This window comes from Schistocerca americana, chromosome 7, assembly GCF_021461395.2.
Source record: "Schistocerca americana isolate TAMUIC-IGC-003095 chromosome 7, iqSchAmer2.1, whole genome shotgun sequence".
NCBI lineage: Eukaryota > Metazoa > Arthropoda > Insecta > Orthoptera > Acrididae > Schistocerca > Schistocerca americana.
Genome location: NC_060125.1, coordinates 449811045 through 449828745, shown reverse-complemented (window position 1 = coordinate 449828745; position 17701 = coordinate 449811045).

Below are 17701 nucleotides of genomic sequence, written 5' to 3'. Positions count from 1 at the left end.
CCGCGCATTCACCATACCCACAACCTGCCATCAGATCGCCACACTGTGTACCGTGATTCGTCACTCCACACTAAATTTTTCCATTGTTCAACTGTCCAATGTTTACGCTCCTTATACGAAGAGAGGCATCGTTTGGCATTTACCGGCCTCATGCGTGGCTTATGAGCAGCCGCCTAACCATGAAATCCAAGTTTTCTCACTTCCCGCCCAACTGTCATAGTACTTGTAGTGGATCCTGATGCAGATTGGAATTCCTGTGTGATGGTCTGGATAGATGTCTGCCTATGACACATTACGACCCTCTTCAACTATCTACGCCGGCCGCGGTGGTCTAGCGGTTCTAGGCCCTCAGTCCGGAACCGCGGGACTGCTACGGTCGCAGGTTCGAATCCTGCCTCGGGCATGGATGTGTGTGATGTTCTTAGGTTAGTTAGGTTTAAGTAGTTCTAAGTTCTAGGGGACAGATGACCACAGATGTTAAGTCCCATAGTGCTCAGAGCCATTTGAACCATTTTTTTTCAACTATCTGCGGTGTCTGATATTCAACAGAGTGGTCGGCTTGTACGCTTTTGTGCTGTATGTGTCCCTTCACGTTCCCACTTCACTCACACATCAGAAAAAGTGGGCCTAGGGATGCTCAGGAGCGCGGAAATCTCGCGTACAGGCGTATGACACAAGTGACACCCAATCACCTGACCAAGTTCGAAGTCCGTGAGTTCCGGGGAGCGCCCAATTCTGCTCTCTCACGATGTCTAATGACTACTGAGGTCGCTGATATGGAGTACCTGGCAGAAGGTGACAGCACAATGCACCTAAAATGAGAAACGTATGTTTTTGGGGGTGTCCGGATACTTTCGAACACATAGTGTAGATTTTTGCGAAGGTGTGACGGTGGTAGCTGTTGTATGTTTTGTGCACAGATTTTTTCATAAACGCAAGAATCTTTGATAACTTTTGCTTGTCGTCATTTGTGAGTTATCTTTTGAACCGAGAGGCAACAGCCTCTGCTTCCTCAGCATTTTCCGGATCTCGTTATTAACCCATGGTGGATCTTTCCTGTCCTTAATCCACCTACCAGGCACATAACTCTACAGAACACGATTTACGATCTGCTTGAACTTGCTCATAATGCCTCTACATCTGTCTTATTGGAACTAAGTGATGCCAGTTCACTATCTAAGTGAGATTTAAGAACTGATTATCTGCTCTCTGTAGCAGAAAAGCACTCCTAGCATTTTTGACCTATTTATCAACTTTCGTAGCTATAGTTGATATAATGACATCATGATCGTTAAACCTCATTTTTATACTGACGTTGTCGATAAGTTCCAGCCCATTTGTAGCTACGAGGTCTAAGATATTTCCATCGTGTGTGGGCTGTCGAGTTGGCTGCTCGAGAGAATTTTCAAAAAACGTGTTCAAAGTATTTCGCATGACTGTCTGTCTGTAACCCCTCCCCCTGTGAATCCATAGACATCCCAATCTATACTCGTTAGGTTAGAGTCGCCTCCAACTAGTACTGCATGATCCGGATATTTACGTGCTATTGACTGTAGACTTTTGTTTCAATGAGTCTAGAACTGTCATAACAGAATCGCGTGTCCGGTAAAAATATCCAGCAATTATCTTGGTTTCACTTAGACATGTTATACGTGACGAGATAACTTCACTGTCACTCTCTACTTCGACCTCAATAGAGACAATATTTTTGTTAACTGCAATGAACACCCCCCCCCCCTTATGGCATCTAATCTATCTTTCCTATATACGTTCCACGACACACCAAATATCTCAGAGCTCTCCACTTAGGGCTTCAATCAGCTCTCGGTCCCAAGAATAATTTGAACTCGAGAACTTTCCTGGAGGGCTGTAAATTCGGGATTTTAATTACGATTACTTCGACAGTTAACTGATAAAATTATGACAGTCGAAGCGTCTTTATTCTGAACGCCGTTTGACTTCCCTTGCTGCATATTGGGTGACATCAGAACATCTCAAACTACTGCCTAGCCTAAAAAATCCTCATGTGCACTCTACAAGTACTCTGTTACCTGAGTAGATGTTTCTTTCGTGTAGTGTACTCCTGAATTGTCAGGTGATAGTTATACAAGGTAGTCACGAACTATTGCCACCTCGAATAACTCCAAAAGTATGATAGAGGCTGAAAAGTTTGTGGGACATAAGGTGTATGGGAGAACGGGGGCCATAATGTTTTTTTGTTGCTAGGTTGGGTCGTGTCAGACATATAAATGTCAACTTTGTTTTCTTAAATGGGATGCTATAATTTGGTACTTGTTTTCTGATAGCAGCTATCGAGACGAAGGTCAACAAAGGTTAAAAAGGTGTCATGAACGTCGATTTACAGAAGGTGTTAGAAGTGATGACCGTTGGTATCAATGCAGTGCTGCAATCTTCTTATCATGGATTGAGTGGTATTATTAACATGTAAACACCATTGGAAGGTTTCGTAATACAACACTAATAGGAAACGTAAGACTAGTATCGTCGAATCAAGCGAATGTGAATGATGTATTTCTTCGAAGAACAAGTCGATATGCTTCTCATGTACGGGGAATTCCAACTAAATTCAGTGAGAGCTAGAGACTTATTAGCTGAAAGATGTCCTCAACGCACTCACCCTACACGTCGTACATTTAAATATATGTATGATAAATTGGGAACAAGTGGATCTTTAACGCATCGGAAACATATCCGGCAAAGGAAAGTTGCTAACGAGGAAACGGAAATTGGTACTCACGCCACGGTTCGAGATCCTTGTGTTAGTTCGCATCAGATCGCACGGGAATCTGGCATGAGAAAGAGTAGTGTTGTTCGTCATAAATATCATCCTTACCGTATCAGTCTCTACCAAGAATTAACTGGTACAGCTTGTATATGTCGCATTGAGTTTTGCCAATGGGCTCATCTTCAGATTCAGAGGGATGACACATTTATTAATTTGATTTTATTTACTGAAGTGGCTACATTCAAGAACCATGGAAATGTTAAGTTCAAATGGCTCTGAGCACTATGCGACTTAACTTCTGAGGTCATCAGTCGGCTAGAACTTAGAACTAATTAAGCCTAACCAACCTAAGGACATCACACATATCCATGCCCGAGGCAGGATTCGAACCTGCGACCGGAGCGGTCGCTCGGTTCCAGACTGCTGAGCCTAGAATGGCACAGCCACTCCAGCCAGCTGGAAATGTTGATTTGCATAACATGCATTATTGGGCAACTGAAAATCCATGTTGGCTGTGGCAAGTTGCACACCAGAAACTGTGATCGGTGAATGTGTGGTATGGGATTCTGGAGGACAGAGTTATAGACCCCTGTTTCATCGAAGGAAATCTTAATGGTAGGAATTACACCACATCCCTGCAAGAAACGTTAGGGCTGTTATTGGAAGAAATACCTTTAGGATCAAGGAACAGAATGTGGTTTCAACAAGATGGGTGTTCGGCACATTTTTTGCTGAAGTTTAGAAATGAGTTACAGAGACAATTCCCCAATCGTTGGATTGGACGCGGAGGTGATGTGTCGTGGCCAGATCGTTCGTCAGACTTGACGGCTCTGGATTTTTTCTTGTTGGGATTCGTAAAACAGATTGTTTATAAAGACGTTCCAACTACACCTGAAGATATGCGAGAGCGAAATGTCAGCGCATGTGCTTCGATAAGTGCCAATGTGATAAGAAATACCACTCAATCCATGATAAGAAGATTGCAACACTGAATAAATGCCAATAGTCATCACTTTGTGCACCTTCTGTAAATGGACGTTCATACCACCTTTGTGACCTTCGTTGACCTTCAAAGATCTTATTGTTACACATCATTGGATTCGTCTCAATAACCACTATCAGAAAATAAGTACCAAACTATAGTATCCCATTTAAAAAAACAAAGTCGACCCTCATACCTCTGAAGCGATCCCACCTAGCAACAAAAACACCAACGGCATATTGTGGCCACCATTGTCCCATGCAACTTTTGTCACACAAACTTTTCAGACCCTATCATACTTTTGGAGTTATTCTAGGTGGCAATAGTTATTGACTCACCCTTTATATGGGCTCAGACTGCCACGTACTTAGTAAATTTGACTCGATACTGTTATCACTGAAATAACATTATATACCCTCTCAACATGTAAAGTTTCATTTCGCTTCCTCCTCTCCATCTGGGACCTTCACCTTTTTTGGCAAGCAATGTATAAGCTGAAAACTGTGCTCAAACCTATACGTTCCAGACAAACTGAATTACCTAAAAGACGCAAATATTATGAAAATGAAACACTCTGCACTAAATTATTCTATATTAAATTATGGCGTTATTTTGTAAGGAGCCAGCTTCAAAATTACTATGAATAGTGTATTCAAAATTCTGAAAAGAGTAACAAAAATGAAAGTCAAACTTAAATGCAGAGAACAGTGTAAGGCAACGTTTAAAGCACTGAAGATTTTAACACTAGCAAGCATGTATGTATATGATCCCCTATGTTGACCAGAATTCAAACATTGTCCAGAATACACATGACACAAGGAAACAGAACTTCTTCCATGAGCCCAGAGGAAGCACTATGTAATGCAAATCAAATCCATCCTTTGCAGGGGCAAAAGCTATAGAAAATCTCCCTTCAAACTAGAGAGGTGAACAATAAATATACTTTTAAAAAATCGTACAAAACATTTCTGGTACAGAATTGTTTCTATAATAATGAGTTTATGTGCACTACAATATAAGACAAACTGCAGTGTAATACTGTCTACAAAACGAGAATTAGCTTACATAAGCCACAAAATTTTTATTAAGTGACAGAGAATGGAATTCTTAAATATTTAGGAATGTGTATACGTATTTCATATATGATGTAAGTAGAATTGTAATTTAATGTGGTATAGGGCTAGAATATTGATTTATACAACTGTAGTTTGCTAAATGCTAGTTGTTAGACATATGCATACTTTTACATGCTTTTGATACAAATTTGACTTGGTCCATGCAATGTAGTTGTTTATGTATTCATTATGTTGCATGTACTGTATATTTTCGAATGTTTGTGAGTGCTATGCAAATTGTCTTATATGAGTCTTGTATTATCTAGCATACACTATAACTAAGCTACTTACATATTTTTGTGGTATTATATTCATATAGATAATTATTCCCTCTAAATTTAATTGTGTAATTATTGGCAGTAAATTTTTGGGACTATTTGGAAGCTTATGAGAGCTGTACATAAAGTAAATCTTCAGTTGTTAATTACAGTTGAGAATTCAACAAATATTTGGAGTAATATCTTGTTTGAAAAATAGTGGTAAATAGTGAAGCAGAATGAATTATTCTTGACAACTAAAATTTCTGTTATGCGTATATGTTCCATTTATTATACTTACAGAAAAATGCTACGAGCTTATGCACCAACCTAATAAGTAGTAGTCATTATTCCAGTGCTCCATACACAATTGGAAGAGGAGGAAACCTTAAAAAATGGGTCAAATGGCTCTGAGCACTATGGGACTTAACTGCTGAGGTCATCAGTCCCCTAGAACTTAGAACTGCTTAAACTTAACTAACCTAAGGACATCACACACATTCATGCCCGAGGCAGGATTCGAACCTGCGACCGTAGCGGTCGCGCGGTTCCGGACTGTAGAGCCTAGAACCACTCGGCCACTCCGGCCGGCCAGAAACCTTAATATTCTGGTACAAGGATAAGTACCATCTGCCATGCATTTCACAGTGGCTTCATAGTATCTGTCTAGATAGTGATGAAAGCTAAGCTCTTACAAAGACAACTGTTGCCATTATATTGAGTTCTGTTCATTGTACAGGATGGCAGCCAGTCAAGGAATATTTTAGGGAATTAGTTAAAGAAATTTATTTCAAAGGCCCAGTGGAATCTTTACAAGTTTTCTCCCAGAGTAATTCACGCTGTGTCTACGTGACACAAGTCAAAACCGAGGCGGTTCTGTCCAGTTAAAGCTGCTGACAGGAGACGCCCTGAGCCCTCTGCTGAAACTGCTAGCAAATTCACGCCATGGATTTTAGCCAATAGTGTGTGCAGGAAACCGATCACGTGGGTGGACGCCGGAGCGCCCTGCAGAGCAGAACACACTTGCTTCGCTCTCTTGTAATCCAGACCTCGAGCAGAACAGACGTCTTTTTGGAAGGTAGAGCCTCTGTCTAAACCTACTAATTTCCGACCCTAGGTGCGCCTTTTGTGCTCCGTATATTGAAATACATCCTCTTTATTGTACTTAATTCCCTGTTTCGTCATTTAACGAAAGCCCTGGATGCCCACTATCAAATACTGACCGCTCGACCTCATGCACCCTGCCGCCACGACGCATATTTAACAGCGTTCTACCCCCTTCCCTGCCGTTTTATACGTTACGATTGGTGTCAGAAGCTTCTCTCCCCATCCCCAAACCATGTACTCCTTTACAATTGGTGTCAGGAGAGGGACATAACAATTATATCCCCCCTTCCCGGCGTGAACTCTTTTACAATTGGTGTCAGAAGTGGGACATTAGCGTCCGTGTAACTTTACATTGGTTGTAGAAGTCCCTCGTAAACTTCCCATAACTTTACATCATGTTATAGCTGTCATATCCTGATTTATTTAGTTATTCCCCTTCAACAGTAGTAAACAGGGAGTAAATGATAACCTTTTAGTACATACAAAAGTGGATTTTGGCAAATCAAGATCAACAATTTGATATACTCGTAAGATACCTGTGGTGTGATCTGTCAAGAAATCAAACAACCTCAATGTGGCCTACAAAAGTTGTAGGCTAATGTGTGTTCTACACCACTTCATTAGTGTGGGTTGCATGCATTCAGGGGCAAACATGACTGATTTATGACTCCTTCCACCTCCCCTTAACCTGTTGCTCTGTTAATTGATTTATGGCTCCCTAGCAATAATTCATCCTTCTGAAAGAACTCCCACTCCTCCTCCTCCCCCACCTCTCTGGGAAATCCCCAACCCCTCTCCTCAGCTGATACAAGTACATTTTTATTATCGAATTAATTGACTACTTAATTAAATCTATAATTAATTAACACCTCCCTCACTGGCAAATCCACCAGTCCTCCCCTCACATCCCCCATTTCCCCTTCCCTCCCTCACCAGGAAGCTGGTGGGAAAAGGACTCAGCCTGTGCTGGAGACGAAGGAACTCATAAGCTAAAATTGAAGTCAGTCTCAATTATATAGCGGAGGAATACTGTTTACTTATAAAACTTATTTTCTGGTCTTGAATCTCTTTATTTGACAGGAAAAACTCACACCCAGCAACTACATGCCCTAATTACGCAATTACACTGCTACAGATTGGAGGTGTTATCTTATTGGAAAATTTTCGTGTGTGCTTACCTTGACACGCAGGGACCACCGAGCTAGTGCACAATACCACCACCAGAGGATGTCCCACACCCTACCTCTCACCCCCTCGCTCCCCTCCCCTGCCAGAAAAAAATTGGTGGGAAAAAGACTCAATTTGTGCTGGAGAGGCAGGATCTCACGACACGAAATTTAAGTCGATGTCAATGACATATTGGTATGTATTCTTTGTTTGATTAGTCTGAAAGAGACTTGGCTCTCTTACTTGGGTAGAGCTAACATCTACAACCCCACCCACACTTCCCAAACGTTATAACTGTAAGTATTGACCAATGGAATGAAGTGCAGTATAGTAGCTGCTCTTTGGGATCTCCTGCTAATGGGTCTGTTGTCTGGACGCCGCCATGGTGGTCAAATGCCACCAGTTGTCCTAATCACACAGCATGATACTAAATACCATGGACCACAGACTGGATGTCAACCTCCTTATCTCGCAACCCCAAACACATCATCAGGTGGTGGCAACTCTTTGATATTGATACCTGAGAAATTCCTGTCAAACAACAAACTCTCTCTCTCTCTCTCTCTCTCTCAAGTGGCTACTTCCTGCCCAGTAAGTATCTATCGTGTGCCACGCTAACACCTCTTTTCTCCTGAACAAAGTAGTGGATACCTAGTAAATCATCAGCTGTGGATGTCTTTCAAATACAACCTCAGTCAATCAAATTTAATGACTAATTAATTAAATCGATAGCCTCTGTGTGAGACAGTTTGTCCTTGTATCCTTTTGGAGGATACTAGGACTAATATATTTGGTGGGATTTGACCCCACAACTGCCCTGTTTCCAAACCCTTCTGGATTTTCCCCCTTGCCTTCTATTGGTGGATACTGGCACAGTTACATCGTTTGGTAGGAAATCCATTACGTTGGAAGTAGCTAGGAATTTCAAATTTCAGTTCAGTTGCATGTTATGTCGTGAAAGATTGATGTATGTGTTCGCAGTATTACTATTGGAAACAGTAAATTGACCAATTGGGAACTTGAAGCCTCGATTGGAATGGAATGGAAACACACAGCAACAGAACGTACCAGCGTGACTTCAAACACTTTGTTACAGGAAATGTTCAAAATGTCCTCCGTTAGCGAGGATAAATGCATCCACCCTCCGTCGCATGGAATCCCTGATGCGCTGATGCAGCCCAGGAGAATGGCGTATTGTATCACAGCCGTCCACAATACGAGCACGAAGAGTCTCTACATTTGGTACCGCGGTTGCGTAGAAAAAAGCTTTCAAATGCCCCCATAAATGAAAGTCAAGAGGGTTCAGGTCAGGAAGGCGTGTAGGCCATGGAATTGGTCTGCCTCTACCAATCCATCGATCACCGAATCTGTTGTTGAGAAGCGTACGAACACTTCCACTGAAATGTGCAGGAGCTCCATCGTGCATGAACCACATGTTGTGTCGTACTTGTAAAGGCACATGTTCTAGCAGCACAAGTAGAGTATCCGGTATGAAATCATGATAACGTGCTCCATTGAGCGTAGGTGGAAGAACATGCGGCCCAATCAAGACATCATCAACAATACCTGCCCAAACGTTCACAGAAAAACTGTGTTGATGACGTGATTGCACAATTGCGTGCGGATTCTCGTCAGTCCACGCATGCTGATTGTGAAAATTTACAATTTGATCACGTTGGAATGAAGCCTCATCCGTAAAGAGAACTTTTGCACTGAAATGGGGATTGACACATTGTTGGATGAACCATTCGCAGAAGTGTACCCGTGGAGGCCAATCAGCTGCTGATAGTGCCTGCACACGCTGTACATGGTAGGTAAACAACTGGTTCTCCCGTAGCACTCTCCGTACAGTGACGTGGTCAACGTTACCTTACGCTAACATTAGAGTTATCGTCAACTGCACGAAGAATTGCCTCGTCCATTGCAGGTGTCCTCGTCGTTCTAGGTCTTCCCCAGTCGCGAGTCATAGGCTGGAATGTTCCGTTCTCCCTAAGACGCCGATCAATTGCTTTGAACGTCTTCCTGTCGGGACACCTTCGTTCTGGAAATCTGTCTCGATACAAACGTACCGCGCCACGGCTATTGCCCCGTGCTAATCCATACATCAAATGGGCATCTGCCAACTCCGCATTTGTAAACATTTCACTGACTGCAAAACCACGTTCGTGATGAACACTAACCTGTTGATGCTACGTACTGATGTGCTTGATGCTAGTACTGTAGAGCAATGAGTCGCATGTCAACACAAGCACCGAAGTCAACATTACCTTCCTTCAATTGGGCCAACTGGCGGTGAATCGAGGAAGTACAGTACATACTGACGAAACTAAAATGGAAATTAAGTGTTTCCGGACACATGTCCACATAACATCTTTTCTTTATTTGTGTGAGGAATGTTTCCTGAAAGTTTGGCCGTACCTTTTTGTAACACCCTGTATGTATATTCCTTATGTCTAGACATAGTTTTCCATGTAAAATCTTTCGTTCCCCTTATGGCTACCGATGTGTTGAAATTTCAGTTTTCCACGTCAAATCCATCCTTCCCTTACAAACAGACATAGTCATTTTCTTCGTAATGTTGGTACGCTGACCACAGTAACTTTACATCCCAACACATACTTCATAAGCCTGCCGACCACAGCGAATCTATCACATATCCCTTACTAAGTATAATACTTCTTCATTAACTGAATGCTGGTGGCATCAAACAATACTGAGCGAAAATCTCCAATAGATGGACACCCCTCATTCGTTTCTCTCGCAAGTGGTACCAGTGTGTCTTAGGAACAGAGACGTAATCGTCTTATAAGCGGCCAGCTATTATAAACACGATCGCAACGACTATGTTACTGTCATACTGGATAAAAAGTGCTCTTGGTTCTACAGGCACACACAAGTATCGCTAACGATACCCATGTTAAAAACCGTACATGCCTTATAAATCGAGGTATGGTATTGGTTCCGAATGAAGTGGTCTTCCACACGAATACCCCGATATTGAACATAGATGGTTATCCCGAGAGTATGTATTACCAGTTTGAAAGTGCGGGTGCACGTCTCCAGCGGTATAAGTTCGTAATAAAATCACCTTCCCACCGAATTTAGAAAGTGATTCGGCTAAGAAACGTGGTATTAAGCCGATATTTGCAACTCCCTCATCCAACTGCTAGGTATTTCCAATGCTGACAAACAATATTTGTAATGCATTCTATCCTGATACCATGTACGCAGTGTAACAGAGGTTTTGCGACATATACAAGTGGCTCTAGGGGACGGAGGTTGATGGTTTATTGAGAATGATCACATACAGTAGATGGCGTGCAACGCTGGGAACCACTTAAAAATGCAACGCTAGATAGAAGTTGTAATAAATGTACAAAATCCTATGACCAATGACTTGGCTTTCTCAGATCTATAGTGTTACGCTTTCTGGAAAAAATTCTGTCTGAAATTTGGCATCAAGTCTCTCCATTCAACACACTCTTGCATTGGATCCTGTGGAGATGTCTTCTAACTATTACAGCCATTAGTGAATCATATTTGTGCCACTCTCATATCTCAAAACGGGTCACCTTTCTCGAACCTATCTGCTAAGGACCCCATCCAGCAAACTCGAGTGTGGATTTAGACAGTCTCTCTACATCTTGCAATTGTTTCCCTATCTCTGCCGCAACCCCTGCAACTTTCTCCATGTGATCATTCCAATTTAAGTCGGAATTGAGTGGAAGGTGGAAAGCGCTATGTCTACCACCTTCTGCATACCATGGAGAAACAAGGTGAGCTGAGTTAAGGCAGGCCGGCCGTGGTGGCCGTGCGGTTCTAGGCGCTGCAGTCTGGAACCGCGGGACTCCTACGGTCGCAGTTTCGAATCCTGCCTCGGGCATGGATGTGTGTGATGTCCTTAGGTTAGTTAGGTTTAAGTAGTTCTAAGTTCTAGGGGACTGATGACCTAAGATGTTAAGTCCCATACTGCTCAGAGCCATTTGAACCATTTTGAGTTAAGGCAAGAGGATCGTTTTTTGATCTCTCAGTGAAATGGGAACATGTCATCACAGCTGCACCAACCGTGTACAATGTGTAAGGCCAGCACTAAATAAAGCTTTGACACGCGGTAGTAGAAAAGACAGTACAAGCAGTTATATTGGTGTTTCTTATTGGGAAAATTTGTAACCGGAAGAAGGACGAGAAGTTTGCTACTGCGTTATGGTGCAGTTCCAAATCACATATAGGTACTGTAGTCCAAAGGATATCTCTGTCTCTCAAGGTGCATTCATGTTTGTCACCCAAACATCCTCTCCCTCCTCATTATTTTTTACCATCCAATAGAGAAACACTACAGACTATAAAAACTTAGCTAACGTCACCTGGTAGAGATCTTGATAAAACATCAGCATGTCTCTCTCTTGCAATACATCAAAGACAAAAACCGTCTGCATTCTGACATCGACCATATGAGGCGTTCCTGTTAAATGTACAGGTATTCCTCCATTGGAGCAGGTGGCCAGTGATCGAAGTCCCTTCCACAGAACAGTCTGAAGTTTCGTCGCTCTCACTGTAGGAGGACCATATCCCACAGACTATCAATCACAAGAGAGGGTCCCTGTGTTGTTCTTTTATAAACAGTTTTGTATATTGTTTTTCTGCTGTAAGACATCGCAGAAATGTACGACTGCAGCTTCATACACCGCCATACGTGTTGTGCTTCCAAACCGACTTCGAGGTCTATGTCAGGTGCTAAATCGACATTTACAAGTTTTGACCCATTGGTTCTCACAGAAAGCTGGACATGGCATGCTGCAAACTATGCTGTTCCCGCAACACACAGAATGGTTGAAATAAAAGACAGTGTTCGTTATTGACAAAAATTTGAGAAAAATATGGAGGACATCGCAATATATGGCAGGAAGGGTTTGCGGCAAAGGGTATAACACCTGTTCCAAACTTGTACTCACAGGTGCTAATGATATAGACCAGTTTTCTCATTCTAATACTGTAACTGCCGTTCTGCGAAGCCTGTTCCATGCCAATCTTACATCACCTGTCCTATTACACATGATATTTCTAGGTGCTTCCATGCTGAGGTGTTTAGCTCTCCTTGTTGGTGTATATAGATACAAAGCTGATACATTTGAGAGTGTTGTGGTGCTAATGCCTATTTCCTACACTAAGAAATAGCGTTTGTGTCATGTGATGTAGGCTGTCTAACAGGTTTTGCAACATTATGAGCCTCACAAAATAATGGAGGGAATGGTTAAACAACAATACAGAAATTGAGAACTATGCTGCAATGTCATTGGCTCATAGGATCAAGAGATCGAAGCGATGAGACATTTTGCTGACATGACAACTCATCGAGGGTGGTGGTTTGGACCTCGAGTAATTGAGTAAAATCCGTTGGAATTATAGAAAATCTGGTAAAAATAGGAAAATTGATGGAAAATACATAAAACTAATGAGAATGCGAGAAAAAAATGTGGAGGGATGAGGGTACTTACATCCTCGCCTGGATGTATGAAAATCATTCCATTCCTCCACTGGTGGGATTGACAGCTGATAGTGCATACTATCCATGCTCTATGGTTTTACATTCAGCAAAATAACACCTTGTTCCAAATGTAGTTACGTACTGTAAGTTGTAAAAATGAAAGACACAGTGTAAAATCATATGGAGGTCAAGATGACTAACACCTAGGACACCAAACAGTACTCATATACCAAGGAATAGGTGGACAAAGATAGCATGAGCACATTTTGTTAATGCAGGTTGTCTACATCAGGGAAAATCTGTTGTTCACCTTTCACTGACAGGTCATTAAGGTATTATTCTCCCAAGAGGATTAAGACCCCCTAGGGATAATCCTTCCTTTTGATTGACAGGTTCTTAACCTATTGTTCCCCCAACCCTCCGCCTCCCCCTCCTCCTCCGAACCCCTCAGGAAACCTCCAATCCAACCCCACCCCCTCCTGCTGATACAGGTACACTTTCTGGTCTCAGTTATTCAAATAGCCCCCTCTCACTCTTATCAATTTGATAGACTACTTAGTTAAACTGATCAATTAATTAAACCCTCCCCCTTCGATAACCCCCCCCCTTTCTCCTCTCGCCGCCCATTTCTGGAAACTGGCAGCTCTGTTGTGGAGTGGAAGGATCTGATGTCAGGAAATTCAGGAGCATATTGTTTATTTATAAGAAACCGACGTTTGTATAGGTTGAATTTCTCTTGCTCATCATTCTCTGCTGTTTGGGAAGATGCAGGTCTTGTAACAAGTAATTAAATCGATCACTTTTTTTTATTCCGATTGCGCAGGGAATAATGTCACGAAACACCCATCACACATAATTATGCGGTTAAAAGTCTTTCTATCGCGAAGCAGGCACCGCCCGCCGACCCCTGCCCACTGGATCACACAAAAAGCTGCCGCACACGCTGTCAGGAGTGTGATTGTACCGACGAGAGTCTAGAAGCAGCGGCCAAACGTATGTGTTCCCACTCGAGACCCCGCTACCTACAGGCCGGATGTGACATACTTGATACCTGAGACATTCCAGTCGGAACACGTGCTCTTTCTCTGTTTCTCCTAGTGTCCTGCAGGGCGTGCATGCGTCGTCGGTCGGGTTGGGATGAAGCACAAACAAAGCAGTGTTTACCCGTTAAACCCAGTATGAAAGAGTGATGCCGCCTAGAAGGCCATTCTTCCAAGGCAAATTCCTGACTGTTTAGGATTCCGCCATGGAGAGAAAGGATCTCGTGACAACAAATTCAATTACATATCATAGGATATACTGTATATTTAAAAATTCAGCTTTCAGGGCCCGATCTCATTATTATTTGATGAAAAAAGCTGACATCCAGCTACTACATATCCTAATTACGTAATTACACTGTGGCAGAATGGAGGTGTCATCTTATTAGAAAATTTTCCTTGTGTGTTCACTAGCTCGCCTGAGCTAGTGCAAAATGCCACCACCAAAGGGACGTTCCACTCCCCCCTACCCCTCGCCCGATCCCTACCCACCCTCCCAGAAAAATTGGTAGGAAAAAGGTTCACTCTGTGCTGGAGAAGAAGAAGCTCTCAACACGAAATTCAAACCAAAGTCGATAAAACATTGATGCATATGCTTTATTTAATCACTTTGCGAGAGACAAAGTGCCCCTCTTGGGCAGACATTGTGACTGCACCCCCCCCCCCCCCCCAACCTCCACCCCCCGCCGCTCCCCATGACATAATAACTGTAATCACGAGGGAATGGAATGAAGTGTGATATAGTAGCCCCCGTTTGGGCTCTCCCGTCTGTCTGTCTATCGTCAGAGCGCCGCCGTGAAAGTCTAAACAGCCCCATGTCCTGGTCACAGTTCGCGTTATTAAATACCACCGACCACGGACCGGATATCGGCCTCCTTTGACCTCGCGGTCCCCAAACAAAGCATCAAGTGGCGGCATATTGTTGACCGGCAAATTCCAGACTTCCTTCCTGTCTCTGTCGCTCTCAAGAAGCCACTCCCTGCTTATCTATGTAAACCGACGTCTCCAAACACGAAGATAGAAGTGGTCATCTCTCCTCAGAGTACTGTTTTCCTGTTCGCTAATGCTGGAGACAAAGGAAAAGCTGACGCAGTTTCTATATCAGAAACAGAGCGAAATAATCCATCTGCACTACCCTGTCCAATTAATCGTTTAAAACTTTACAGAAGATAAATAGATCGTTTAAAACACTCACTTCCACATTACGATGATCCTTCTTCATAATAAAACGTACTTTCAACGTTTGAGTGTCACACACAAACATTATACAAATCAAGTGACGAAATTTCGATCACAAATAGATCGTAGTGCTAAATATATCCGAGGTCTCGTACACGCCCTCCTCCACCACAACGTTGCTACTAAATATATCTGACTGAAAAGTCCTGACCATCACACAAACTCGCGATCACGATGGACGCGCCACTTGCTGTCGGGCGCCGCTCACGTTCGCCAAGGCGCGCCGGCCATGCCTCCTGATATCGAAAGCATGTGTGCACGTAATACAAATACCGGAACAATAAATTGATCAATTGGAAATTTAACGTCGCGATTGGGTTTTTAAAAGTACTATAGAATTCCTAAATTGTTTTCTCCACTGCATTCGGAAGGAGGGTGGAGGGTGCGTGATGCAACAGAGACAACCACAAATGCCACTGCAAGGCAGAGCCCACTGCCATACATTCAGAAGCACTAAATATAAGATCCAGTCCATAGCAATAAGCTCACACAGATAGATGTCGGAGACAGCTGAAAACACTCACACATCTTGAGCACTCACTCCCCACCCCCACCCGCCTCCCCCACAGACGTCCACGCACTGTGCCCCCATCCTCACTGTATACCACCAGCGCTGATGTAGAGGTCAGCGAAAAGTACCGCCGCGTCGGCAGTCGCAGTTATGGATGCGCGTATATCCAAGGGTGCACTACCCCGACTGTGGAATTCATCCGAGGACGATTGTAGTGGTAGGAATTCTCATGTTATCAATACGCCCAGTGCAAACGTCCATAATTTTTAATCTTCTTTCATGCAACACACACACATCCACTTTTGTTGCGCTCACCCAGCACACTGATCACTTCGCCAGCTTTCACTGCCACAGGCAACATCAGGCAGTAGCCGCATTCTTTGTACACATCAAAGGCTGAGCTAATCTTTACTTCTGGTTGCCGACTCCTCATGACTGCCTTTTCAGGTAGCCATAGTCCACTCCAAAACCCTATCCCAGACAGGGCATACTGTGGATCAATGTCCCGATATAGCTCCAGATACAACACATGGCAGGTTCACGTTCAAACCCTATCCCGGATGTGGCATATTGTGGATCCACATTCCAAAATTGTTTCTGATAAAACGCACAGTGGATTCACACTCTAACACTATCTCGTGTCTACTTTGGGTCATGGGAGCCTTCTGCAACACAGACATATAGAAAACAGAGCAAATGCACTGCAGCTGAAGAATATGTGGTTGTACGAGAGTGGATGCATTCGAGTACAGTACTATTCTATGCCACCTGACCAGAAAAATAGCGCATTTGCGCTAGCTGTTGGCAACTGTACTACGAACAATTTTAGAATATGGAGTGAGAAGCCATGTCATAATTGCATGGGTAGAAGAGACATAAAATCGAAAAAATTATAAAAATGACGAAAAATATTATACATTGAGCGAAAATACTTCGAATTGTGGGAAAATTGAGGGAGGCTTGCTGCAGAGCAATTCTTGTACATTGCAATGAGTATGCGACAGCAAGAGGAATACGAAAAAATGTTGAAATGGAAGCACCAGGAACCAGCAAAACTGTCATTTTTTTCGAATTTTGTATGTCTATTGAGGTAATAGTGATACACGCTAGTTGACTGTTGTCGTTGACGCTTTCCTGAACCATCTGCCTCTAGACGTGTTTGCATCTGCATTAAAGGATAGTTGGAGGTAGTTGGGATGATCGGCTGTCATGGTGTTGTAATGAGGTATGATTTAATGGTACACTGATGATGCATTTTAGAGAGAGGGAGATGTAGCTACAGGTCATTTGATCATTTGTTTCTGTTGTTCTGTTGGGTTGCATCAGTTGTGTGGTGTAACCCGCATTCAGTTCATAAACAGCTACGTGTTCTGTGTGTGAGCACTGTCTACTTGCGATCATTAATAACAGACTTCTCAGTCATCAGAGGACTTCCATATCATGTGTGATGAAACATGTCCATCCTGTTTCGACACATTCCTCTAGACGAACGAAGATTTAAGCGACGTGGTCCATTCCCCTGCCTCATCTTGGACATGAAATCGAGTCTTCAATTTCATAACTACGGTGATTCTAAGCTAGTGACAGGTGGTTGTGAGGTACTGCAATCCTCGTGTATACATCTGCTTGACTGATGCCCTGGCATGACATGTAATTTCAAATGTCAAACGCCGCTGCTAAGCCCTTGTCTCTTTCTTTGTAAGACGTATGCTCCATTACTAACGACCATTTTATATAGGACTGATGCGTGCGTAGTATAATTTCTGAACCGTGATCGGACGTGTACAATGGGCGCTATACACCCCTGGATAGCTGTACTGTTCAGGTATCACACAGAATCTATGTTTTAAGGAAGTAATTTTTTCATTTTACAGTTAGTCACCACAGTTTCTAATAGCGAAACCTACAAGAAGAATGTATTGCTGGAAATATATTTCTTACATTGGAATATTAACAGTGTTGCATTCCACATGACTGATAGGTTGGAAACCATACCGCTCTAACATTACAGCCTGTTTTAAGTGCAGAACCATGTAGCCTTAGGAGTGCATG